This window comes from Somniosus microcephalus, chromosome 7 (assembly GCF_052327205.1).
Source record: "Somniosus microcephalus isolate GS21.2 chromosome 7, FLI_Smic_1.0, whole genome shotgun sequence".
Classification (NCBI taxonomy): domain Eukaryota; kingdom Metazoa; phylum Chordata; class Chondrichthyes; order Squaliformes; family Somniosidae; genus Somniosus; species Somniosus microcephalus.
The window spans coordinates 39,866,479-39,893,723 of record NC_140993.1 but is presented as its reverse complement, the minus strand read 5'-3'; positions in this window follow the sequence as shown (position 1 = coordinate 39,893,723).

Here is a 27,245-nt window from a genome sequence, read left to right as displayed (position 1 = left end):
GACCTGATCGTCGTGGTGGCGGCGGCGGTGGTGCAGTATCCAACGTCGAATCTGGTGTCTGGGTGGTCAACGAAGGGTCCTGGGGCTCCGGCATGCCATCTACAGGGGTTGGGTTGGGAGAAGTGGTGGGGGATAACGGTGGTAATTCAGGGGCACCCGAGGGTGCGAGGCCTCGTATGGAGACCGTGTCCTCCCGCCCGTCTGGGTACGCCATGTAGGCATACTGGGGGTTGGCGTGTAGGAGGTTCACCCTCTCGACCAGGGGGTCCATTTTATGGGTCCTCACATGCCTCCGCAGTAGGACGGGCCCAGGAGAAGTCAGCCATGTCGGTAGCGAGGTTCCCGATGTGGACTTCCTGGGGAAAATGAACATTTGCTCATGAGGGGTGGCATTAGTGGCAGTACAAAGCAGTGACCGGATGGAGTGGAGCGCCGCAGGGAGGACCTCCTGCCAGTGAGAGGTCGGAAGGCCCTTAGATTTTAAGGCTAAGAGGACGGCCTTCCAAACCGTCGCGTTCTCTCTTTCCACCTGGCCGTTCCCCCGGGGGTTGTAGCTGGTGATCCTGCTCATAGCAATACCTCTCGCGAGCAGGTACTGACGAAGTTCGTCGCTCATGAAAGATGAGCCCCTGTCGCTATGTATATAGCTAGGGAACCCGAACAGGGCGAAGAGGTCATTCAGACATTTGATGACCGTGGTACTGGTCATGTCTGGGCAAGGGATGGCGAATGGGAAACGGGAGTACTCATCAATTATGTTGAGGAAGTACACGTTGCGGTCAGAGGAGGGGAGGGGCCCTTTAAAATCGACGCTCAGGCGCTCGAAGGGGCGAGTGGCCTTGATCAGGCTTGCTCTGTCTGGCCTATAAAAATGCAGTTTGCACTCGACACAGATTTGGCAGTTCCTGGTCATGGTCCTGACCTCCTCGATGGAGTAGGGCAGGTTACGGGATTTGATGAAATGGAAGAACCTGGTGACCCCCGGGCGGCAGAGGTCATTGTGGAGGGACTGCAGTCTATTAACCTGTGCGTTGGCGCATGTACCACGTGATAGGGCATCTGGGGGCTCATTGAGTTTCCCGGGCTGGTACAAGATATCGTAATTGTAGGTGAAGAGTTCAATTCTCCACCTCAAGATCTTGTCGTTCTTGATTTTGCCCCTCTGCTTATTATTGAACATAAAAGCAACTGAACGCTGGTCAGTGAGAAGGGTAAACCATTTTCCGGCCAGGTAATGCCTCCAGTGACGCTATCAGTTTCTGCTCGACGATTTTGCATTGTCGTGTGTCTCGAAGGCCACCTTGGAGAATGCTTACCCGAAGATCGGAGGCTGAATGTCCTTGACTGCTGAAGTGTTCCCCAAGTTCCGCACCCATGAGGACGGCCTCAACCGAGATCTTGGGTTCATGTCACGCTACATGTAACCCCACCTGATGCAGGGTCATCCAGACTCGAGTCGACATTGGCTTGTTCTCTCTACACAGATGCAGCCGGACCTGCTGTGATTTCCAGCCAAAAAAAATGTTTTTTGTCTGTTTTTTTGTTTTTCACACAGACCCCAGCATCTGCAATATTTGACCCCTTGTGACCCCACCTCATTGTTCTTTGATGTAATGTTTCCCTGACTGACCTGTTTGGACACCATTCACACCTTTGACTGCTGTGATTATCTCTCTGCCGAGGTGTGATAAATGGCAGTTGGAAAGGTTACCTGTAAACATCTGACATGATTCTCTGACTATATAAGCTGTGTCTTTATGCATTTCTCCACTTCACCTGAAGAAGGAGCAGCGCTCCGAAAGCTTGTGATTTCAAATAAAGCTGTTGGACTATAACCTGGTGTTGTGTGACTTCTTGAATTTTTAATTGAACTGCTTAAGCTATCGAAGTACTGTCAGTTTGGAACAGGACTAGCAGATGCACTGAGAGATAAATTTGTGTGTGGATTGTTAAAAGAAGGAACACAAAAGCGACTGCTTGAGGAGAATGATCTTACGCTTGATAAAGCTGTCACTATTGCAGCATCGCAAGAAGCCGCAGCGAGAGGCACGGCGGAAATGCAGCTACGGTCACCGGAACTCAGCACCAATCAAATGGTCTTGGGTACAGTAAAATGTTATCGTTGTGGAAAGACAACGCACGATCAGAACCAGTGCTGGTTCAAAAATCAGGAATGCAGAAAATGTGGCAGGCTTGGTCACATAGCTAAAGTATGCCGGTCAGGAAAGAAGACCAGCAACAAAAAGTCACCGCAGGAAAAGTACAGAAAGGTACACAAGGTGACAGAGAACAGTTCGAACGAACAGAAGTCAGATTCAGACTCCAGCAGTAATGAACTGGGTAGTCTAAGAGTACACAATGTTGGTAAGGAAGCAGACCTCCAAACAATTTGGGTCACACTTCAGATAGCAGGAGTCCAAGTGAAGATGGAATTGGACACTGGATCGGCATTGACGGTCATGAATAAGCAAGATTACAAAAGGTTATTCCCACATATTCCCCTACGGGATACGGAGATTGTATTGAAAACATACACGGGGCAAAGAGTATACCCCATCGGGAAGATAGAGGTAAAGGTGGTCCACAAGGGCAAAGAAAGCCGAGGAATGGACTTATATGTGCTACCTGAGGGAGGTCCACCACTACTGGGATGGGAGTGGATTAGGAAAATAAATATGGACTGGCATTCCTTAAAAGCACTAACGGTAGATTCCGGTAAAAAAGATGTCAAACCTAAACGATTGTCCAGAATATTGGACGATGCTAAAGAGGTGTTTCAACAGGGACTGGGAACACTGAGAGGAATTACGGCAAACATCAAGGTTGAAGAACATGCAAACCCGAAATTTTTCAAAGCCAGACCGGTACCTTATGCGATACGACCTGCTGTGGAAGCTGAGCTGGAAGGGCTAGAACGTTCAGGAGTATTGTCTAAGGTAGACTGGAGTGAGTGGGCCATGCCCATTGTTCCCGTCATGAAGCGTTCATCGAGCAACAAGCCGGGGGAACCGGGGAAGGTTCGCATCTGTGGAGATTTCAAGATCACTGTTAATCCGGTGCTTCACACGGTGCAGTATCCGCTTCCGCGGATTGAGGATATCTTCGCTTCGTTGTCTGGCGGGAAACACTTCACCAAGATAGACCTGGCGCAGGCGTACTTACAGATGGAAGTTGAGGAAGAGTCACGCCAGTATCTCACGATCAACACGCATAGAGGCTTGTACCGGTATAATAGACTGGTTTTTGGAGTGGCATCGGCGCCAGCAATTTGGCAGAGGGCCATGGAGCAGGTATTACAGGGAATTCCAGGCACACAATGTTACCTGGACGATATTCTGATTACAGGAGATGATGACGAGGAACACCTTGCAAATTTGGAACTGGTGCTCACCAGATTGAAAGAATATGGACTTCGAGTTAATCGCCAGAAATGTGAGTTCTTTCAGAAGCGGATGTCGTACTGTGGTCATGTCATTGACCAGGAGGGGCTTCATAAGTCTCCTGACAAGATCGAAGCTGTTGTGAAGGCTCCCGCTCCGGATAATGTATCCCAGTTGAGGTCGTTCCTAGGGTTGATTAACTATTCCCATAAGTTTCTGCCAAATTTAACCACGGTGCTGCACCCGCTGAACGCTCTTTTGCAGAAGGGAGTACCATGGAAGTGGAGCGAGGACTGTAAGAGGGCCTTTCACAAAAGCAAGGCATTGATCACCTCAGAGGAAGTGTTGGCTCACTTCAACCCAATGCTGCCTATTCGTTTGGCTTGTGATGCTTCTCCATATGGTAGTGGGGCAGTACTCTCACACAAGTTGCCAAATGGCCAGGAGAGGCCAGTTGCGTTCGCATCCAGATCATTGACCTCCGCTGAACGCAACTATGCTCAGATAGATAGGGAGGCTCTCAGCCTTGTGTGGGGAGTAAAGAAGTTTAATCATTACCTGCAGGGCCAAAAGTTCACGCTTCTGACAGACCACCAGCCGTTGGTATCCATTTTTAACCCTAAGAAGGGTGTTTCGGTGATGACAGCACAGAGACTCCAGAGATGGTCCCTTTTCCTAGGGGCACATCAATATCAGATTGAATTCAAAGGTACAAAGCAGCATGGTAATGCTGATGGGCTGTCGCACCTGCCACTACCTACAGAGGAGGAGGCACCGACGGTTGACCCTGTTGAGTTATTTCACTCGACCATCATCGAATGTTTACCAGTCACCAATGCAAGTATTGAAAGAGAAACCAGGAACGACCCGACACTGTCCCGGGTCTACGAAGTGACAGTGAAGGGATGGCCAGCACATGGTGATCCACTGTTACCGGCATTCTCAGCAAGACGAGAACAGCTGTCCGTCTGTCAAGGAACATTGATGTATGGAACAAGGGTGATTATTCCTCCTAAGTTAAGAGAGAGAGTTCTAAAGGAACTGCATGAAGGTCATCTGGGGGGAGTCAAGATGAAAAGCCTTGCTAGGGCTTATGTGTGGTGGCCGGGTATCGACCAACAGATAGAGGATCTGACGAAAAGCTGCTCAGGGTGCCAAAAAGTGCAAAATGCACCTCCGATTGCACCGCTGCATCCATGGGAATGGCCTTCAACCCCATGGCAACGTGTACATATTGACTTTGCTGGTCCATTCATGGACTCCATGTTTTTAATTGCGGTGGACGCACATTCTAAATGGCCAGAAGTGATTAAGATGACTACCACTACCTCGGAAAAGACGATCGCGGTGCTAAGAACGATATTTGCAAGAAATGGATTGCCAGAACAAATATGTTCAGACAACGGACCACAGTTCGTGTCAGAAGAATTCCAGAAATTCATGAAGAAGAATGGGGTGAAACATTATACCTCTGCCCCATATCATCCGGCTACAAACGGGTTGGCCGAGAGATTTGTACAAACGTTTAAAAAAGCAATAAAGGCCATGAGCGAAGATCAGATTCCACTACAACACAAGGTGGACAAATTCCTACTGGCATATCGAAACGCCACTCATGCAGTGACAAACCAAAGTCCTGCCATGATGTTCTATAACAGGAGGTTGCGGTCCAGGTTGGACTTGTTAAAACCAAATGTGCAGAGGGAAGTTGAAAACAAACAGTTCCAGCATATAAATAACAAGACCACTCGGAGCTTCGAAATAGGACAACCAGTGTTAGCCCGGGACTATAAAAACGAGAAATGGCAATCTGGAACAATTCGGGCCAGACAAGGACCCCTGATGTACACGATAGATATTGGTGAAAATGTAATACGGCGTCATGCTGACCAACTGGTAGAATCGAGAACAAGGGTCGAACCCATGGTTACGGCAGAGACAACCGTGGAAGAAGTTAGTGAGCCTGAAGCATCTACCTCAGAAGTGAATGTACCTGATGATGATGTCCAATCCATAAGAGACCAACTAGATGAGTCACCCCAGCAACGAGAATCAGAGACCCCTGAAAGGCATTATCCAACTCGAATCAGGAGGCCTCCTCAGAGACTGAATCTTTGAACTGTTTTGCATGAAGTTGTATATATATATATGTTATTATGTTATGTTAAATGGGGATATAACTGTTAAGCTAAAAAGGGAGGATTGTGGTGTATGTAACCTGTTCCACCTTAAGAGAACTACCTTAAGAAATGTACTATTTTCTCTTGGCTGCTGTATACTGTAATACTGTAATACCGGTGGTGACCACACCGGTATATAAGTGTTGTGTAGGGATTTGCTGGGCAGTTCAGCCCTGACCTCCGAATAGTAAAGACCTGTTAAAAGTTATTCTTGTTGTCTGTGTCCAGTGATTGATCCTAAACATAACTGGGACACACAGACTCAACAGCCCCAACTTCACTAGAGATTTAGCGCTGGCGCAAAGTCTTTGCGCGCGCTCAGCTGCGCGCGCAGATCATGACGTCATTTCCTCGTGCAACGCCCTTTGTGCGCCCCCAACCGGAACTTCAGTCGCGCCGCCCCATTGTGCGCCTGGCGCCCCTAGCGACTGTGAAGTGGAACGGTGCTCAGCCGATGCGGGGGGCGCAAATTAAAGGGCACTCATCCTGCAATATAAAAGGCTGCCATTTTGCAGCGCACCTTCTTGCGAAACGGATCTTTGGAGAGAGACCAAGGTAGATAGCTTTCTGCTTTGGCCCAACACTCAGACAGGTACTTCTAGGCTTCAGGCCACAGCTTTCAAAAAGTTTTTGCCTTCATTAACATCTCATTGTTTGCCAGCATATTATGGGGGCTGCAATGGGTGTCAACGCAGGCTATCTCAATTACATCCAAAGGGCTCACAGACGCCGTGAGAGAGTGGCAGCCCTGGTTAGACGGAGAGGGGGCAACAGGCGTCGGCAAAGGAGGCCTTACCCACCCAGGGTATACCGCCAGCAGTTCTCCTATCTCCAGATGTCTGAGGAGCAGTGTGTTTGGAGGCTGCGATTCAGAAGGGAGGTGGTCACAGAGATCTGCCAGCTGCTTGCCATTGATCTGCAGCCACAGCTGAGGAGCAGGACGTCTCTGTCGGTGGCAGTGAAGGTGACGGTGGCTCTCAACTTTTATGCCACCGGCTCCTTCCAATCCGCTACTGGGGACATTGCCAACATCTCCCAGTTCGCCGTGCATTGCTGCATCCGCCAGGTGACCAATGCCCTTTTCAAAAGGAGACGTCAGTTCATCTCCTTCTCCATGGCCCTTGACAAGCAGCAACAGTGTGCAATGGGCTTTGCAGCATTCGCGGGCTTCCCCATGGTGCAGGGCGCCATTGACTGCACGCATGTGGCTTTGCGGGCACCTCTGGAGAATGCCGAGGATTACCGCAACCAGAAGGGCTACCATTCGCTGAATGTACAGCTGGTGTGTGACCACAGGCAGCTCATCCTAGCTGTCAATGCCCGCTTTCCAGGCAGCAGCCACGATGCCTTCATCCTGCGACGGACTTCTGTGGCAGACATGTTCCAGGCACAGCCTCACCCACGAGGATGGCTTATCGGGGACAAAGGCTATCCTTTGTGTACCTGGCTGATGACCCCACTCCGTGCGCCCAGCACCCCTGCTGAAGAGCGATACAACGAGAGCCATCAAGCGACCAGGAACATCATCGAACAAACAATCGGCGTCCTGAAGCAACGGTTCCGCTCTCTTGATCGTTCCGGTGGAGCCCTGCAGTATACTCCGGAGCGAGTCTCCCATTTCGTGGTCGTTTGCTGCATGCTGCACAACCTGGCTATCCGCAGGACTCAGCCACTGCCACCACAGATTGGAGGACCACCTCAGGAGGAGGAGCAGGAGGAGGAGGAGGAGGACCAGCACAGGAGGGAGGCACAAAGTGCAAGGGCCGCCCGTCGCCGGCTTATTGAACGTCGGTTCTAGGCCCCCTCTCAGGGACTGGCTTGTGCCAATGTCAGCAGATGAATGTAGCCGCTCCACAAGCCCTCAGCCGAGCAGGGCAACCAGGACTTAACCAAAAAACCATGCACACTGCAATTTAACAACAAAAATTTATTGAACACCTCTGCCCTTCCCACATTACATGCTCATGTGGAGAAGCCCCCTCCAAAAACACAAAACTACCAGTCTCGGCCTTACAAAAAGAAAGAAGGACACCAGTCTCGGCCTTACAAAAAGAAAGAAGGACACCAGTCTCGGCCTTACACAAATAAAGAAAGACACCAGTCTCGGCCTTACACAAATAAAGAAAGACACCAGTCTCGGCCTTACACCAAAAAAGATAGACACCAGTCTCGGCCTTCATATATCAAAAAACACAACAGCCTCGGCCTTCATATATAAAAAAACCTTCTCGGCCTCATATATAAAAAAAACACATGGCCACACCTTCTACTTTTTCTCCTGCGAGGGTGATCCACCTCGCTTCCGCGAGTGGCCCCTTCCTGCCCTGCAGCTCCTCCTCAATGGGACCCCAGCGGCTGCAACAAGGCTGGGGGAAGGCTGCTGAGGGGCAGATGGCGAGGCGGCAGATGCCCTTGGGGGTCGGCCTGCACCAGCTCTGGCCTTGGAGTGGCCGGCTGCTGACTGCTCCAACTCTGGCTGGGCGGCAGCAGTGTGTCCAGCAGCTCCTGGCAGCTGCAATAGCGGAGTGGCCGTGTCGGCTGCAGGAATGGTGGCAACCTGGCAGATCGCAGGTGCTCGCTGGTCGCCTGACACATTGGCACTTGCACGGGCCAGCACTGCAGCATGCGCAGCAAACAGCTGAAGGACAGACTGCTGGGCTGCTGCTGCGCGGCGAGTGCCCTGGCGATGCCTGGCTGATCCAGCGAGGGTGGCAGCAGTTAGTGCCCGTGTGGCCCTGGTCTGTGTCCGCATCACACCAGCCAGTGAATGGACAGCACGACTGAGCATTTGGCTAGAAGCCGACTGTGCTGCCGCGAAGTCCTGCAGACTCCTGGCCTGTGCTGCCGCGATGTCCTGCAGACTGCTGGCCTGTGCTGCATTGATGTCCTGCAGACTCCTGGGCTGTGCTGCATTGAACTGTTCCAGACTCCTGGCCTGTGCTGCACTGAATTGTTGCAGACTCCTGGCCTGTGCTGCCCCGAATTCCTGGACACTCCTCGCCAGTGACTCTATGGAGTCAGGCATCCTTCCCACTGCAGCCATGAGCTCAGTGTGCCTGTGCTCAGCCTGGACGGCCATTTCCTCTAGGAGGTGCACCTCCTCTGCGCTCACCGTCGCAGGACTGGAGGCCGCACTCACCCTCTGGGGAGAAGTCCGCCGAGCTTCCCCACCCCTCCCGCGTTGCTGCAGGCCACTGGGCCCCGGAGCTTCACTCTCCTCCGACCCTTCCCCCTGGCTCCCCTCCAGGGAAGACGTGTCCCCTACATCGCCATGGGCTGGCACGGCTGAGGGTGGCACTGATGGGCCGGCTTCCCCTTCCTCCTCCCCGTCTTCCGAAGGGCTGACAGTGGCAGCTTGAGGGCCCGCCTCCTCACCTGGCGATTCACCATCTGAAAGCAGGAAGGCACAAGAGTAGCTTTAGAGTGAGGACAGGGTGGCAGCGAGGGAGGCATGAGTGGTGCCATTCACCGCATTGGTCGGACAGTGGCAAAGGATGCTGATCTGATGCGCAAGTGGAACGAGAGAGGTCCAAAAGGTGATGCCCTTACCATTGGTGCCCAGAACAGGGTCGGCATCTCCAGTGGTGACGGGGCCAATCAGCCGGCCTCCCATAATGCGCTCCACACGCTGGTCGAGGTCGGAGAGCTCTTTGAGGTCAGGACGGCCTCCCCCGGTCTCAGTTTGGTTGCACCGGTTGTGTGCAACCTTGGCCTGCAAGAGAAAGGACGGCCTCTAAGTACAGTGTGTAGCCCTGATCTTGTCTGCACTGCCTCCCATGGTCGAATAGCTTGGACAGTGTGTAGCCCTGATCTTGTCTGCAATGCCTCCCATGGTCGAATAGCTTGGACAGTGTGTAGCCCTGATCTTGTCTGCAATGCCTCCCATGGTCGAATAGCTTGGACAGTGTGTAGCCCTGATCTTGTCTGCACTGCCTCCCATGGTCGAATAGCTTGGACAGTGTGTAGCCCTGATCTTGTCTGCACTGCCTCCCATGGTCGAATAGCTTGGACAGTGTGTAGCCCTGATCTTGTCTGCACTGCCTCCCATGGTCGAATAGCTTGGACAGTGTGTAGCCCTGATCTTGTCTGCACTGCCTCCCATGGTCGAATAGCTTGGACAGTGTGTAGCCCTGATCTTGTCTGCACTGCCTCCCATGATCGAATAGCTTGGACAGTGTGAAGCCCTGATCTTGTCTGCAATGCCTCCCATGGTCGAATAGCTTGGACAGAGTGTAAAGTGCTGAATGTGCAATTGATTTTCATGCCAGGCCCATAGCTGCTGGATGAGGGCAGGCCATTAGGGCTTTCAGGTCCCTTTGCCCATAATGTGAGGTGCACATGCAAGGATGAGGAGGACACTGGAAAGGGTACGCACCCTGACAATCTGAGTGAGGTCGTTGAACTTCTTCCGGCATTGTACAGGAGTCCTGGCAACCACGCTGTTGGAAGACACCCTGTTGGACACCTCCCTCCAGGCTTTCCGGTAGGCGCTGGGCAGCGGCCTCTTGCCACCTTCTGGGTACAAAACATGGCGCCTGCGCTCCACTGCGCCAACCAGCAACCAGCATCACTGAAGCGCTGCGCTCTCTCCCTGGCCTTCTCCATAGTCCTGGGCGTTGTACAGGTGAAGCTGAAGTGGTCAGGCCTAGGTTGAGGGCTTCAGTGTGCAGGGCGTGGCAGGCAAACAAATATACCCTCCCCCTTTAAGAGATGACCGGCGCCAGAGTGTCTGCCGTCAATCAAGAACTCGCCGCAACTGCGCTGCGCCCGGCCTCGGGGGTATCGCTCAGCACCGCCAGCTTAGCGCCTAAAGATAGTCGTGCATCGCCTGTTTTTGCGCAGCAGCAACCTCTTGGGGCGATGCGACTGAATATCGGCGAAGGGGGCGCGACTTTGCGCCGGGTGCAAACTTTAGCGGCCGCCCAACTTTGCTGCCCCAAAAGTGATTATACTGAATTTCTAGGCCATTCTCTTTCATAAATGTCTCATCATTGAACCCACAAAGAAATCAATACATGGTGTCAGAAGTGATTGAAAGAGATGAAGAGAAAAAATCTGAAGTTAAATCAGCTCTCCACAAATTAGCAAGCCAAAAGAGAACATCGTTGCTTACCAGTGGAGAATAGCTAACGAAGTGAAAAATGGAAGGTTTACACCCACCGGCGACGCTTCAGTTGACAGGTAATGTGGCTGAAAATTGGAGGAGATTCAAACAACGTGTGGAATTGTATTTAGCAGCAATCGGAGCTGACGAGAAAAGTAATAAAAAGAAATCGTCACTGTTCTTCCATGTCGTGGGTGATGAAGCGCTGGAGGTGTATAATAACTTCACATTCGCTGCTGATGGAGACAAAATGAAACTAGATAAAATAATGGAACAGTTTGAGGCCTACTGCATACCTAAACGTAACGTGATGTTTGAGAGGCACAGATTTTTCACATGTGTACAGAAAACGGGAGAGACTATTGATCAGTATGTGACTGAACTGAGAAACAGAAGCAAATCGTGTGTATTTGGGGGACTGACAGACTCGCTGATAAAAGACAGACTGGTGTGTGGTATTCCAGATAATGGTCTAAGGGAAAGACTGCTAAGAGAGCAAAATCTAGACCTGGGAAAAGCCATAGCACTGTGTAGGGCTACAGAGACTGTGAAGTTGCAGGCAAAGGAGCTGTTCAGTGACAGTAGCTGCAACGTGGATGCAGTGAGTAAGAACGGACACAAACCGTTTAACAAAAAGAGCACCAATGTGAAAAAAGAGGCGTGGCCAGCGAACGAAAATGAAAGGGACAATCGAAAGTCATGTAGTCGATGCGGTACACAGCATCCACCAAGAAAGTGTCCAGCATATGGTAAAACATGCAATAGTTGCAACAAGAACAACCATTATGCCCGTTGCTGTAAGAACCAAATGCAACAAAGCAAGGTCAATACAGTAGATGAAAGCGAGATAGAGGAGTTCTATGTAGATGTTGTGTCTGAAAACAAAAAAGAAGAAAGAGACTGGATGTTGACACTAAAAGTGAACGACACACACATTCCATTTAAATTGGATACTGGGGCACAAGTTAATGTGATATCAGAGACTGATTTTAAGAAAATTAGACCCAGACCAAAGATACATGGAATAAAAGTGAAAGTGACAGGATACTCAGGTACTGATATACCAGTGAAAGGAAGATGCATTGTCAAAGTAACACACAAGGACAGAGAGCACACGTTAGCATTAATCGTAGTGCCAAAGGATGTGCAAGCCATACTAGGTTTAAAAGCCTGTGAGAGACTGAACCTGGTAAAGAGAGTCCTCATTGTGGAAAGCGAAGGAGAGACAGTCTATGATGAACTCATGAAAGAGTACAAAGACCTATTTAAGGGTCTAGGCTGCATTCCAGGAGAACACACGATCAGAGTAGATAAAAGTATGACACCGGTCATACATCCATGCAGAAAAGTCCCGTTTGCTCTTCAAAAGCAACTGAAGGCAGAGTTGGACAGGGTGGAAAGCCTGAACGTGATTCGGAAGATAGATGAGCCAACTGAGTGGGTGAGTTCCCTCGTCGTAGTGGACAAAAAGAATGGAAAGCTCAGAATTTGCCTGGATCCAAGAGATCTAAACAGAGCAATAAAGAGAGAGCACTTCAAGCTTCCTACACGTGAGGAAATCATGTCACAGTTTGCAAATGAATAGTATTTCAGCAAGTTAGATGCATCATCAGGATTTTGGCAGATGAAGCTGGATGAGGCAAGTTCAAGACTGTGCACGTTCAACAGTCCATTTGGCAGATACAGATTCCTAAGGTTACCATTTGGCATTGCCCCAGCTCCTGAAGTGTATCACAAAACTATCCATATGATCTATGAGCACCTGGAGGGAGTTGATACATCAATGGATGACATCATAGTATGGGGGAACCAAGAGAACTGAGCATGACGAGAGACTGAAAAAAGTGCTGGAAGCAACAAGGAAAACAAACCTGAAGCTGAATAGAGAGAAATGCCAGCTCGGGGTGACAGAACTGACATTCGTGGGAGATATCCTTAGCAGTGAGGGCATCAGACCAGATCCCAGAAGGGTGTCCGCCATTGAGAATATGCCAAAGCCACAATGCAAAAAGGACATGCAGAGGTTTAATGGAATGATCAACTACATGGGGAAATTCATATCCAACCTTTCAGAAAAGATGGCGCCACTGAGAAGATTAACTGAAAAGAACATAGAATGGGAATGGAATCATGAGCATGAGAAGTCATGGAGCGATCTAAAGAAACTGCTCACAGAGGAACCATTTCTGAGGTTTTATGACCCAGCGAGACCCATCAAGATATCATCAGATGCATCATAGAGTGGGCTCGGTGCCGTTCTTCTGCAAAAATATGACTACTGGCAACCTATTGCATATGCATCGCGCTCAATGACAGACGCGGAGACGCGATATGCTCAAATAGGAGAGGAGCTGCTAAGCATCACATACGCCTGTGAAAGATTTCACCAGTTTGTGGCAGGACAAGCAATCAGTGTAGAGACTGACAATAAGCCCTTGATTGCATTGTTCCAAAAGCCACTAAATAGCTGTCCGCTTAGAATACAAAGAATGATGATCAGGCTGCAACGCTATGCACTGAATGTTGCGTACACACCGGGTAAACTGATGTATACAGCAGACACGTTGTCCAGAGCTGTTGACCCAAGTGAGCCCGCAAACACCACAATGGATGAAAAAGTGAATGCCTACGTGGACATGATCACAAGTGCACTGCCCATAGCAGATGCAAAAATGGAGCTCATAAAGACTGAGACAAACAAAGATGAAACAATGAGACAACTGAGAAAAAGCATCTTGGATGGCTGGCCCAACATGAAGCAAGACTGCTCACCTGACATGGCAGAGTACTGGAACTGCAGGGCGGAACTATCAGTGGTCGAAGACATCATCTACAAAGGAAGTAAAATAGTTATCCCAAAGAGTCTGAGAAAAGAGATGTTAAAAAAGATCCATGGAGGACATCTGGGAATCGAAAAGTGTAAGAAAAGAGCACGAGAGGTGATGTACTGGCCACGAATCAACCAAGATGTGACAAATGAGGTGTCAAACTGCACAATATGCCTGAAATATCGAGCAAGCAATCTGGTAGAACCACTAAAGCCACACCCAGCACCAGACAGACCTTACCAGAAGGTAGGCGCTGACCTATTCGTATGTCAAGGGAAGGACTATCTTGTAGTCACAGACTATTACTCCCTGTATCCAAAGGTTTGTAGACTGCACACCACCACTGCAGATGCTGTGATAACATGTATGAAAGCCATATTCTCCAGACATGGCGTGGCAAGCGAGGTCTTCACAGACAACGGACCTCAGTTTTACAATGCAAGTTTCCGACACTTTGCCAAAGAGTGGGACTTTGTCCACACGTCAAGTCCTCGCTTTCCACAGTCCAATGGTCTAGTGGAAAAATCGGTCCAGACAGTGAAAAGACTGATGTACTAGGCAAAAGACAGTGGAACTGACTTCTACCAGAGCATGCTTGTATACCGCACAACGCCGCTCGAGTGTGGTATGTCACCAGCCCAACTCCTGATGGGACGTCGGCTAAGGTCAAACCTACCCATCCCGGAGAACCTCCTGAAAACAAAAGAGGGGGAGAAAGTGAGGAAGTTCAAAGAACAACAGAAAGAAAAGCAAAAGTACTACTATGACAGAGGAACACAAAACCTACCTGAACTCCACACTGGTGACCAAGTAAGGTTCAAAGACAAAACAAACACATGGACTCAGAAGGGAAGTGTCCTGAGTGAAGTTCAACCAAGATCATACACCATTCAGACAGATGAGGGTGCTGTTCTGAGAAGAAATCGTCGAGATCTTCTCATGGGACCAGCCACAGCAGGTCAAGAGACTGATACTGTTGAACAACCTGATCACACAGCTGAGAACCAATCATCTGAGGCAACAACTCAGATTCAAGGACAATCAATCAGAAAATCCTCAAGATACGTGAAGCCTCCTGAGAGACTCATTGAGCAAATTTAAGGACTATTGTTATAGAAGAAAGTAACGTTATCTTATTCTTTCTTCAAGTTCTAGTGTATTGACATATTTCATGTGAACACACAAAGCAAGGTTAAAAAACCTTGATCATGATAATGATAATGTAAGTTCATTAAGTGTTACAGTTAAAATGCAGATAAATACAAAGAAAACATGTTGTTAGTTAAAAGTAAAATACTTTTGTTTTAAGAAAAGGAGATGTAATGATATCAGCAAATAGAGATGGTATTTGCCTGTTCGATTATGATGCCTTACCAGCATGATTGCATGTATTGATTGCTTGTGCCTGACCAGCAGAGGGCATGTGACAGAGACAAGCAAGGCAGTTCAGTTTAGTTTCAGTTTCGTTCTAGATGGATCACTAGCATCGTGTCTCCTGTAAAGCTGTATAAAGAGTTGAACAGACTTTAGATTATAAGACATTCTCTTTCATAAATGTCTCGTCATTGAACCCACAAAGAAATCAATACACCATCCAGTCTTGTAAATAGTTTTAATGGCATCATTTTCCTGTACATAAAAATTATGGTGCCAGCTGCTGCAGTTATGGCGTCTGTCATTTGGTGAATGGGGATGTCACATAGAGGCCTTAGGATAAATTGCAGATGACTGCAAGCTGGTCAAAGTTGTTGGTAAGTGCAGGCATGGGCCAATGTCCATGGTCAGTTCAGAAGCAGTGAGGCTGCAGCGTTTGATGTATCAGACTACGCAAATCTGGCCAGGATGAGTGCGTTCCTTGCATTCCGCCCAGCAATGTTCTCGCGCACTGGTGCCGCTGGTTGGCGGGCCTCTGCAGGATGCTCATTTCTGACCTCCTCCTCCTCCTCCTCCTCCTCAGGATCATCCTCAGCATCATCCTCATCCGAGGCGGCTCTGTGAGGAGCCTCTTGGTCCTGCGGAATCTGCAAGCCACGACGCTGTGCCATGTTGTGAAGCGCACAGCATACCACAATGATTTTGGAGACACTGGCTGATGAGTACTGTAGGGCTCCACCTGATCTATCGAGGCATCTGAAGCGCATCTTCAGCAAACCGATAGTTTGCTCGATTATGCATCTGGTGGTCATGTGGCTGGAGTTGTAGCGCTCCTCAACTTCGCTGACTGGTCTCCTCAATGGCGTCATTACCCAAGTGCGCAGGGCATATCCCTTGTCTCCAAGCAGCCATCCTTGAAGTTCATTTGGCGGACTGAATAGCAGAGGCACAGTAGATTCGTGCAGTATAAAGGAGTCATGGCAGCTGCCAGGGAACCTGGCACAAACATGCAAAATCACCTTCTTGTGTTCACACACCAGCTGAACGTTAAGGGAGTGGAAGCCCTTGCGGTTGACAAAAGCTCTAGGATTGCGGTGGGGTGCCCTAAGGGCCACATGTGTGCAATCAATGACGCCCTGCACCCTTGGAAAGTCTGCCAGCTGTGCGAATCCACGCGCTCGCGCCCTCACACTTGCGTGATGCCGGGTGAAATGGATGTGATTGTGTGCAAGGGCAAAGAGGGCATCGGTGACCTGCGTGATGCAAGTGTGTGCAGCCGCCTGTGAGATGCCGCTGATGTCTGCTGCTGATCCCTGGAAGGAGCCTGAGGCATAAAAGTTGAGTGCGGTGGTGACTTTGATGGCCACTGGCAAGTAGTGTGGACCTGTTGCTCTGGGCTCCAGGTCTTGCTGCAGCATTGCGCAGATGTCAATCACAACCTCTCGCAAAAGTCGGAGCCGCCTCTGGCACTGTTGCTCAGTCATGTTGAGGTAGCTGACCCTGTGTCTGTAGACCCTGTTTGGGGGGTATCTCCTGCGCCGACGGCCTTCCATATGCTGGCCCCTTCTGGCCTGTGCTGCCCCAGGTGGCTGAGCCGCAACCTGCCGCTCCTGCTGGTGCGGCTGGTGTTGCTGTTGCTGGAGTTGCTCCAGTCTCCTCTGCTGTTGGAGATCCTCTAATGCCAGGAAGGGAAGGTACCAAAGGCCTCCCATGCTTCTGGCAGATGCCTTGGTTGAGGAGGTCCTGAGTTACAGTGGTGAAAAGGGCTTCCCTGGAGCTCACACTGGAGAAGTGTGTGAGGCTCCAACTTTCTGCAGCTGCTCATAAGGCTTCAAAAAGTTCCCCCAAGCCTTGATCAACAAGGTCCTGCAGCCTGCAAAGGCTGCCTATTTAAATGTCTTCAGCCCTCAGCAAGCCAGCTGGTTTGACGCCAGCTCTCATCGGCGGGGTTCCCCGCAGGCGTGTTTCACATGGGGAAAGCCCCAAAGTCGCAACGGCGCCGGAAAATCGCTCTTAACAAGATGATCATTGGTGATTAGTGCTCCGACGAGCAGTCCCGCCAGCGGCGGGCGGGACTGAAGCGGGGCATGGGGAAACGGCAGTCTGAAAGTCGGACGGGGCGGGGAATCAGGCGGGGGGGTCCCGACCCGCTTTTTCCGCGATTTTCGGACAACGGCCGCATGAAAAGCCGCCCGACAGCTGCCCTAAAATCGGGGCCCAGGCCCCGGTTTTCGGCTTGTGTGGGGAATGGTCGGATTTCCCCGAATGTGGGGTTTCTGACACACGTAAAAAAGTGTCAGGCAGCTCCACGCAATTTTCCCTCAAGTGGCCAATTAATTCCCAGCATGTGGGAAGCCTTGCTAATTGTCCAATTCGAGTCAGAAATCCCCACAGTATGATGTCATCATTCGTGGTGCTTTCAAGGTCCATAGCAAGCACTGCATCCTCTGAAGGCTTCCAAATGAACGACACAGGATGGCAGAGGAGCCTGCAGCAGCTGTGGGCAGTGCCAGACCCCGAACTGCCTCCAAATTCGACGAGGCTTCACTGCAGGCATTATTGGATAGGGTAAGGGCCCACAGGGAGGTCCTCTTCCCTAGGTCAGGGAGGAAGAGGCCTCCCACTGAGACTAATGCTGCATGGATGCAGGTGTCAGCAGATGCCAACTCGCTGGGAGTCACCAGAAGAACCTTGGCATTACATCTCTAACTCCTTCCTTTACTCCCCCACAGTACCATCCAGAGACTCCATCCTCACTGTGGAGGAGGAAGAGGCTGTGCAGCCAGACTCCTCAGAGGAAGCTCCAACCTCTGAGGGCGCAGCATCAGCAGAAGTAAGCGCACCCAGCACCAGCACAGACACTCACACCTCGGGGGGACCTTCGGGACATAGAGTAGTGTTGTCACCTGGTGTTTCACAGCTCACAAGTGAGCCTCAGCAGATTCTGGAGACAGGGACAGCAATGGAGAGCCCTCATCGGAGGGCACAGGACTCTGCCAGCTCAGCTCAGCTGCGCTGCATGTCGACCCTCTGCCTCTGGGTCCATCCGCAAGAGAAGAGGCGATGGATCTCCATGCACAGATGCAGGAGTCTCTGGCAGGTTTTGTCTCCAGGGTCGCTGCGAATGTGGAGCGAATGGAGGAGTCCATAGCGACTATGAGCAGAGCCTTTGTGGAGTCATTGGCGCTGAATGCATCACCATGGAAAGGTTGGCAACCTCCATGCAGGAGATAACTCACCAAGGTACGGAAAACATGGTGAGTGCTCATAAGAGAATGACATCTCTTGAGGAGCGTTGGCCATCTGTTGAACAGAGAAACCAGATCTTCATGGAAGTCCTTCTGAGTAGGACTGCCAGTGCAGAAACGGGTCCCAGTGGCCCCCTAAAGCGCAGCAAGGTGCTCTCAAGCCACTTCCAAGTGTTGGCCCCTTCTGGCCTGTGCAGCTTCAGGTGAGTGAGCAGCAGCCTGGTGCTCCTGGTGCTCATCCTGCTGTTTCTGGTTCTGCTGCTGCCGCCTCTGCTGTTGGAGATCCTCTAATGCCAGGAAGGGAAAGTACCAAAGGCCTCCCATGCTTCTGGCAGATGCCTCCATTGAGGGGGTGCTGAGTTAGGCTGGTGAGGGGGGCTTCCCAGGAGCTCACACCGGAGAAGTGTGTGAGGCTCCAACTTTCTACAGCTGCGCCTAAGGCTTCAAAAAGTTCCCCCAAGCCTTGATCAACAAGGTCCTGCAGCCTGCAAATGCTGCCTATTTAAATTTCTTCAGCCCTCAGCGACCTGCTGCTGCAAGCAAGCAAGCCAGCTGTTTTCACGCCAGCTCTCAGCAGCGGGGTTCCCCGCAGGCGGGTTTCAGGTGGGGAAAGCCCCAAAGTCGCAACGGCCCCGGAAAATCTTCCTTAACAAGGTGATCATTGGCGATTAGTGCTCCGACGACCAGTCCCGCCAGCGGCGGCCGGGACTGAAACGGGGCGCGGGGAAACGGCAGTCCGAAAGTCGGACGGGGCGGGGAATCAGGCGAGGGGGGTCCCGACCCGCTTTTTCGCTGATTTTCGACCCCCGGCCGCATGAAAGCCGCCCGACGGTGGCCAGAAAATCGGGGCCGAAGAGTTCTGTATTATAAGTGCTATTTAAGTAAGACAGTGTTGCACTAGCAGAAAAGTGCTGTAGTGAACACAAGGGCTAGATTTTCAGTTGATAGCGCCAGCAATTAGCGCCTTAAGAGAAGTGATTTTCGGGCGCTATGCGTGTAGCGCCCATGCGCAGCGCAGTTTGCGCCCCGCCCCAAATTAAGTTGCCCGTTAGCGCCGGCGCAAAGATTAGCGCCCGCCCGGATGCGCGCGCAGAAAATGACATCACATCCTCGTGCAACGCCCTTTGTGCGCCCCGATTCCAAACTTCAGTCGGACCGCCCCATTGTGCGGCTGGCGGCCGGAGCGTTTGGAAAAAGGAACGCAACACAACCAGCGCGGGCCCCGGGGGGCGCAAATTAAAGGGGACGTGCTCTCCAGTATAAAGGCCAGCCTTTTTTCAGAAAACACTCTTGTGCAACGCATTTCTGGAGACACAACAAGGTTTCAAGCAGCAAGAGCTCAGGTATTTTTGGACTCAGGCCAGAGCGCTGCAAGTGGCCTTTTGGAAATTTGAGTGTTTGCCAGGATTTGATGGGGGTTGCATGGGGTGCCAACGCGGAGCTGCAGCTCCATGTCCGTAGGGCTCGCAGACGCATTGTGAGAGGGGCAGCCCTGGCTAGAGGCAGAGGGGGCTACAGGCGTCGGCCACGTAGGCCTTACCCAGTCAGGCTATACCGCCAGCAGCACTCCTACCTAAACATGAGTGCCGCGCGATGTGTTAAAAGGCTCCGATTCCGAAAGGAGGTGATTGCAGAGATCTGCCACCTGCTTCGCCGAGATCTGCGGCCAAAGCTCAGGTGCAGGACGTCTCTGTCGGTGGAAGTGAAGGTGACGGTGGCATTGAACTTCTATGCCACCAGCTCCTTCCAATACGCTGCTGGGGACATAACAAACATCTCCCAGTACGGCGCGCATCGCTGCATCCGCCAGGTGACCGAAGCACTGTTCAGAAGGAGAAGCCAATTCATCTCCTTCCCCATGGCCCTGGAGAGCCAGCATCAGCGCGCATTGGGATTTTCCAGACTCGGGGAATTCCCCTTGGTGCAGGGCGCCATTGACTGTACGCATGTGGCTTTGCGGGCCCCTCTGGAGCATGGCGAGCAGTATCGCAACAGGAAGGGCTACCATTCTCTGAATGTGCAGCTGGTCTGTGACCACAAGCAGCGCATCATGGCAGTCAATGCCAGCTTCCCAGGCAGCAGCCACGATGCCTTTATCCTGCGGCAGAGTACTGTGCATGACATGTTCCAGGCACAGCCTCCCCCAAGAGGATGGCTACTCGGGGACAAAGGCTATCCTTTGTGCACCTGGCTCATGACCCCGCTCCGCACGCCCAGGACCCCTGCTGAAGAGGCCTACAACGAGAGCCATCAAACCACCCGCAACATCATCGAGCTAACTATTGGGGTCCTCAAGCAGCGGTTCCGCTGCCTTGATCGCTCCGGAGGAGCTCTCCAGTATTCGCCGGACCGGGTCTCCCAATTTGTGGTGGTTTGCTGCATGCTACACAACCTGGCTATCCGCAGGACTCAGGCACTGCCACCTGATGTTGGACCAGCACCTCAGGAGGAGGAGCAGGAGGAGCATGAGGAGGAGGAGGAGGAGGAGCAGGAGTACGTTCCCAGGAGGGAGCGACCAGGGCCAAGGGCCGCACGACGCCACCTTATTACACGGTACTTCTAAGCCCCCTGTCAGGGAATGGCCAGGGGCCATGAGGGAAGATGAATGCAGGCGCTCCGCAAGCCCTCAGCCGGCGAAGCCAACAAACACTAAGAAGAACAACCATGGAGACTGCATGAATAAAGATAATTTTTTATTAAACAAAAATGAAAAGCCCTTCCCACATGAATCCCCAAAAACAATAAACGGGCCCCACAAAAAGCCCAACAAACGACTCACTCCCACAAACTGGGGAGGAGTCACTCCACCTTTCTTCAAACCGGGCCTCAACGTCGGCCTAACGCAAAAAATAAGCCCTCCAACAACACAACCATGGGCAAAATAAAGATGGCCACCGCCATATAAAAGGAAAGCTGGCCACACCCTCTACTGAGTGGCCCGCGAGGGCGAGACCTTGCCCAGCCTTTTGCCTCCCCTGCCCGGCCTGCTGCTCCTTCGCAAGCTCTGCCCAGTGGCTGCTGCGAGGCTGGGGGAAGGTGCCTGAGGCTCAGATGCCCTTCCGCCAGATGCCGCTGGGGGGCGGCCTACACGGCGTTTGGGCCTCGAGGGGCCGTCTGCTGAGTGGCGCACCTGAGCCTGGCCACCATCAGCTGCAGCCGCTTGCCCTTGACGCCCCAGTGGGGGAATGGCGGCGACGGATGGCGCAATGTGGGCCAGCTGGCGTCTGGGATGCGCTGGCTGGTGCTGTGGCGCGGTGGCACTCGGCCGGGCCCGCACTGCAGGATCCGCAACAATCAGCTGAGGGGCGGCTTGCTGGGATGGTCCAGCGCGGCGGCTGCCCTGGTGATGCCTGCCTGAGACAGCGCGTGTGGCAGCAGTGAGTGCCCCTGTTGTCCTGGTGTGCGCGCGCATCACATCCGCCAGGGTCTTGACGGCATCAGTCAGCATGCGGCCACTCGCGGCAGTTGCTGCCCCGAACTCGCGCACACTGGTCGCCAGCGACTCGATGGCCTCAGGCATGCGCCCCACCACGCTCATGAGCTCCGTGTGGCGCCGGTCCGAATCCTCGGCCATCTTATCCAGCTTCCGCACCTCCTCCGAGGTGAAGGTGTCCGGACTGGAGTCGCGACTCTCCCGCTGGGGAGGAGGGGGCCGAACTAAGGGACCCTTGCCACGTTGGTGGCGGCGAGTGTGCCGATCAGCAGCACTCCCCTCTGATCCTTCCCCCCTTTGGGGGGAAGGCCGCGGGCCACGCGCACGGCTCCTGGGTGGCTGGACGCCACTGGTCCCAGAAGCTGCATTGCCCTGCGACAGTTCCTCCAGGCACTCGTCCAGTGAGGAGGTGTCAAGCATTTCCTCCTCTCCTGCGGGACGTGACTGTTCCCCCGATGGTCCGGCTTGCTCCTCCTCCTCCTCCTGCTCGGAGGTCCTGTCACTGGCAGCTTCAGGGTCCTGGTCGTCACCAGCTGAAAGCAGGAATGCACAAGAGTAGCTTCAGAGTGAGGAGACGGCGTCAGCGAGGGAGTTAGGACTGGTGGCATTCAGCGCATTGGTGGGACAGTGGCAAAGGAGGTAGCTCGGATGGGCCAGTGCGACGCGAGAGGGCCAAAAGGTGAGGTCCTTACCATTGCCGGGCAGTGGAGGGTCGGATACTCCGCACGCTGTGGGGACGATCACACGGGCTCCCATGAGCACACACACGCGCTCCTCCAGCCGAGTGAGCTTCTGCAGCTTGGCGCGGCCACCCCTGGCACGGGCCTGGCGATTAAAGGCTACTTTAGCCTGCAAGAGAAAGGACGGGCTGTAAGTGCGCAGTGTAGCCCTGATGTAGTGTGCACTGCCTCCCATGGTGGAATAGCTTGGCCAGAGTGAAGCCCTGATGTAGTGTGCACTGCCTCCCATGGTGGAATAGCTTGGCCAGAGTGAAGCCCTGATGTAGTGTGCACTGCCTCCCATGGTGGAATAGCTTGGCCAGAGTGAAGCCCTGATGTAGTGTGCACAGCCTCCCATGGTGGAATAGCTTGGCCAGAGTGAAGCCCTGATGTAGTGTGCACAGCCTCCCATGGTGGAATAGCTTGGCCAAAGTGTAGAGTGCCGAATGGCCATTTGATGCTCATGACTGTCCCAATGCTGCTGGCTGAGGGCTGGCCAATAGGACTTTCAGCTCCCTTTGCCCATCATGTCAGGTGTACATGCAAGAATGAGGAGGGGACTGGAAAGGCTACTCACCTTGACAATCCTGGTCAGGTCGTTGTATTTTTTACGACATTGTTTGTGGGTCCTGGGGGCATCGCCGGTGAACGTCACCCTCTGGGCGATCTGCTTCCAGGCTTTGGTGTAGTCGTGGTGGGTTGGATTCCTCCCACTCTCTGGGAACAAGATCTTGCGCCTCACCTCCAGAGCTGTGACCATTATGTCCAGATCACCCTCTGAGAAGCGCAGGGCACGCTGACGGGCCTTCTCTGGCGTTGCCATGACTCCCTGGGGCTGAGCAGCAGTGTTGAGGCCTCTTTGCAAGGCTGCAGTGTGCAGGGCGTGGCAGCAGACCAATTCGTCCCTTCCCCCTTTAAGAGCTGGTCGGCGCCACGGGGTCTGCTGTCAGTGCAAAAATGACCGCACCCGCGCTGCGCCCCGCCTGGGCGCTATCCCTCTGGACCACCGGCTTAGCGCCTAAAGATAGTAGTGGAATGCCTCTTTTAGCACTCCAACAACCTCTTCGGGCGAAGCCACTGAATTCCCGGCAACGGGGCGCTACTTTGGGGCGGGCGCTAACTTCAGGCGGGCGCTAAGGTTAGCACCCCAAAACTGCCTATACTGAAAATCTAGCCCTAAGAGTTCTGTATTAAAGTGCAATTTAAGTAACAGTGTTGCACCAGCAGAAAAGTGCTGTAGTGAACACTATTAGTGTTCACTACAGCATTTAACTGCTTAGTGCAACACCCTTTTAATAGCACTTTCAATACAGAACTCTTAGTGTTCACTACAGCACTTTTCTGCTAGTGCAACACTGTCTTACTTAAATAGGGGAGGAGAAAAACGGACACAATGAGGGAAAATTGACTAAAATTGCAGTTTTAACAAAATTCCCCTTAATTTCCACCCCTTAATACCTATTTTAAGTTGCCTTGTAATGGGCCAGAAAAGGTATGCTCACCAATGAAAACGCCTGCTCCGTACCCCCTGCGGTCTATGATCTTCACTGCCCCGAAGTAAAGAATACCCCAGAATTTAAAAGTAAACTGCTGGTATTCCACTCCTTTAGGCAGGCTTCTGAGCTGTTCTTCTGTAGGCAGAGCACGGAGGCGAGGCGGCAGAGAGAGAGATCACTTCCTGAGAAGCTATCTTATACCCCATTTGGGGCCGAAACCTTCCCGCCCAAATCCAGATGCATCTGGGCTAAACAAAAGGGGTCTGATGTCCCCATTAAACTGTGATGGGTTTTGGATGAATTACCCATTTATCGTGATGAGTTTTTGAATGTGTTCCCATTCATCGTGATGGGTTTGAATAGAGCTGTCTTGGTTTGAAAAAAAGCATGTCTTTCCTTAATTGCTGAGTAAACAGCCTTGGAAGTTAGTGTAAACAAAAGTCATTGTCCTGTGGTCAAACTGAAACCGCAGTCTCAAGTGGTTAATCCTTTGTGTAAACATTGTAGCAGTTTCTGTAAACAAACATCGATTGTCTCTGCAGGGAGGGAAACTCCCTGAAGGGCCTTTGATTGGCAGTTTAGTCAGCCATCTTTGATCTTCCCTTTTCATATGTCCACAACCTGTGTTCTGCCACGAGGTCGGGCAGCCATCTTTGATTACCCCTTTTTCACAGACACACACACGCTGCCTTTCAAGAGAGACTGTCCTTTTGTCTTCTGCCACGAGGTTTGATGGCCATTTTGATCCTTGGATTTTTGAAGGTATATTACCCAGGTATTCTTTAATCGAAAAAAATCAATCTTCGGAACCGTAGGAAATTTTGAAATTATTGCGAAATCCTTACATCACTGGGAGTCAACAGTGTGCATGGCATGAAGTTGCCAACAAGTATTGTGCGCAGTTTTGGTCACCTTATCTGAGGAAGGATGTTCTTGCCATGGAGGGAGTGCAGCGAAGATTCACCAGACTGATACCTGGGATGGCAGGAATGACGTATGAGGGTCGATTGGGCTTGTATTCGCTAGAGATTAGAAGAATGAGAGGGGATCTCATTGAAACTTATAAAATTCTAACAGGACTAGACAGACTAGATGCAGGAAGGATGTTCCCGATGGCGGGGGAGTCCAGAACCAGGGGTCACAGCCTAAAGACTGAGATGAGGAGGAATTTCTTCACCCAGAGAGTGGTGAACCTGTGGAATTCTCTACCACAGAAGGCAGTTGAGGCCAATTCATCAAATATATTCAAGAAGGAGTCGGATATATTTCTTAAGGCTAAAGAGATCAAGGGATATGGGGAGATGGCAGGGACAGGTTTGAATTTGGCTGATCAGCCATGATCTCATTAAATGGCAGAACAGGCTCGAGCGGCCGAATGGCCTACTCCTGCTCCTATCTTCTATGTTTCTATGTTAAGTTTATTGCCTTGTCACAACCCCCAGATCTTTGAGGAGTTTAACTACTTTGCACTATTGCTGAGGGAGGTGCCACTGGCTAATCTTTAGAATGGCCCTTTCTGTGTTATCTGAAATGTGTCTCTTGTTTTGGGGTTCTAAATCCACCACTCTGTACTCCTAGCTAGATTTTAGGATTAAACACACCCAGCGTTAATACTTTACAAAGTGGTGCAAAAATTGCTCAGTTAAAATTAATGGCTGGGCTGAGTTGACCTCCCATGAAGCTCTACACTGGGAGCGCTAACTCATAAAATCAACCACAATCTTTTTGGCTGTGGAATTATTTTGTGCTTTGTTGCAGATGAATATTGGACTGATTCACCGATCAGGCTTTCCCAGCGTGAATTGGCATTCACAGGGAACACTGTTGCGAGACTGTGGGCCCACAGACCCTAATTTTCCATCCACTACAGATACAATGGGCCAAATAGTTTCTTTCTACAGTTGAAAACTATAGCAGTTGCAGGTTTGCCATGTACTTGTCTTCTTCATGCGTTTTCTCCAACGAGCAGATCAGCTGTTTTCTCCAGTGTTAAATCACCAGAGGAATTTTACCTGTTGATCACTTCTTGCTTGAAGCAGTCATGAGGGAGCCTTATTGGTATCATTAGGTGTGTTTGATTATTGAATTAAGACTGCCCAACTCAATTCTTGCAGACAACCCTTACAGAGAGAAGATAGTCAAAACTGGGTTGGACCCAGGCCACAGAAGTGAAAGGTCAGTGTCTAGCTACCCAATTCCCTCTTTAATGTTCTTTTCTGTAGTGTCAGATAGAACATGCTCATTTATGGCATTATTATGCTTCCAGGGCTGCAATTATGATGTCATTGAACATTGATTCATCATCGTTAAAAATTAACGGGGAACTGTCCAACTTTGGGCCCCCAGTGGGGAATCTCGCATGACGGAAATGCATAGCAAAAATTTGGTCACATTTTACACGATTTCCCCACTGGGATCGTGAATTTAGAAAATTACATTATAGAGTATCTATAACATCTAATGAATTTTTTACGTGTTATTAGGACATTACAATAAACCATTAATCTCCTGGAAAAGACATAATAGAATCACAGAATCATAGAAAGTTACAGCACGGAAGGAGGCCATTTCGGCCCATCGTGTCCGCCCCGGCCAACAAAGAACTATCTAGCCTAATCCCACTTCCCAGCTCTTGGTCCGTAGCCCTGCAGGTTAGAGCATCCCAAGTGCACATCCAAGTACTTTTTAAATGTGGTTAGGGTTCCTGCCTCTACCACCCTTTCAGGCAGTGAGTTCCAGACCCCCACAATCCTCTGGGTGAAGTCATTTCCCCTCAAATCCCCTCTAAACCTTCCACCAATTATTTTAAATCTTTACCCCCTGGTTTTTGACCCCTCTGCTAAGGGAGATAGGTCCTTTCTATCCACTTTATCTATGCCCCTCATAATTTTATACACCTCAATAAGGTCTCCCCTCAGCCTCCTCTGTTCCAAGGAAAGCAGACCTAGCCTATCCAGTCTTTCCTCATAGCTAAGATTCTCTACTCCCGGCAACATCCTTGTAAATCTCCTCTGTACCCTCTCTAGTGTAATCACATCTTTCCTGTAATGTGGTAACCAGAACTACATGCAGTACTCCAGCTGAGGCCTAACTAGTGTTTTATACAGTTGAAGCATATCCCCCTGCTCTTGTATTCTATGCCACGGTTAGTAAAGGCAAGCATTCCGTATGCCTTCTTAACCACCTTATCTACCTGGCCTGCTACTGTCAGGGATCTGTGGACATGCACTCCAAAGTCCCTTTGTTCCTCTACACTACTCAGTGTCGTACCATTTAATGTGTATTCCCTTTCCTTGTTAGCACTCCCCAAATGCATTACCTCACACTTCTCCGGATTGAATTCCATTTGCCACTGTTCTGCCCACCCGACCAATTTATTGATACAACATACATAAGAAATAGGAGCAGGAGTAGGCCATTCGGCCCCTCGAGCCTGCTCCGCCATTGAATAAGATCATGATTGATCTTCTACCTCATCTCCAC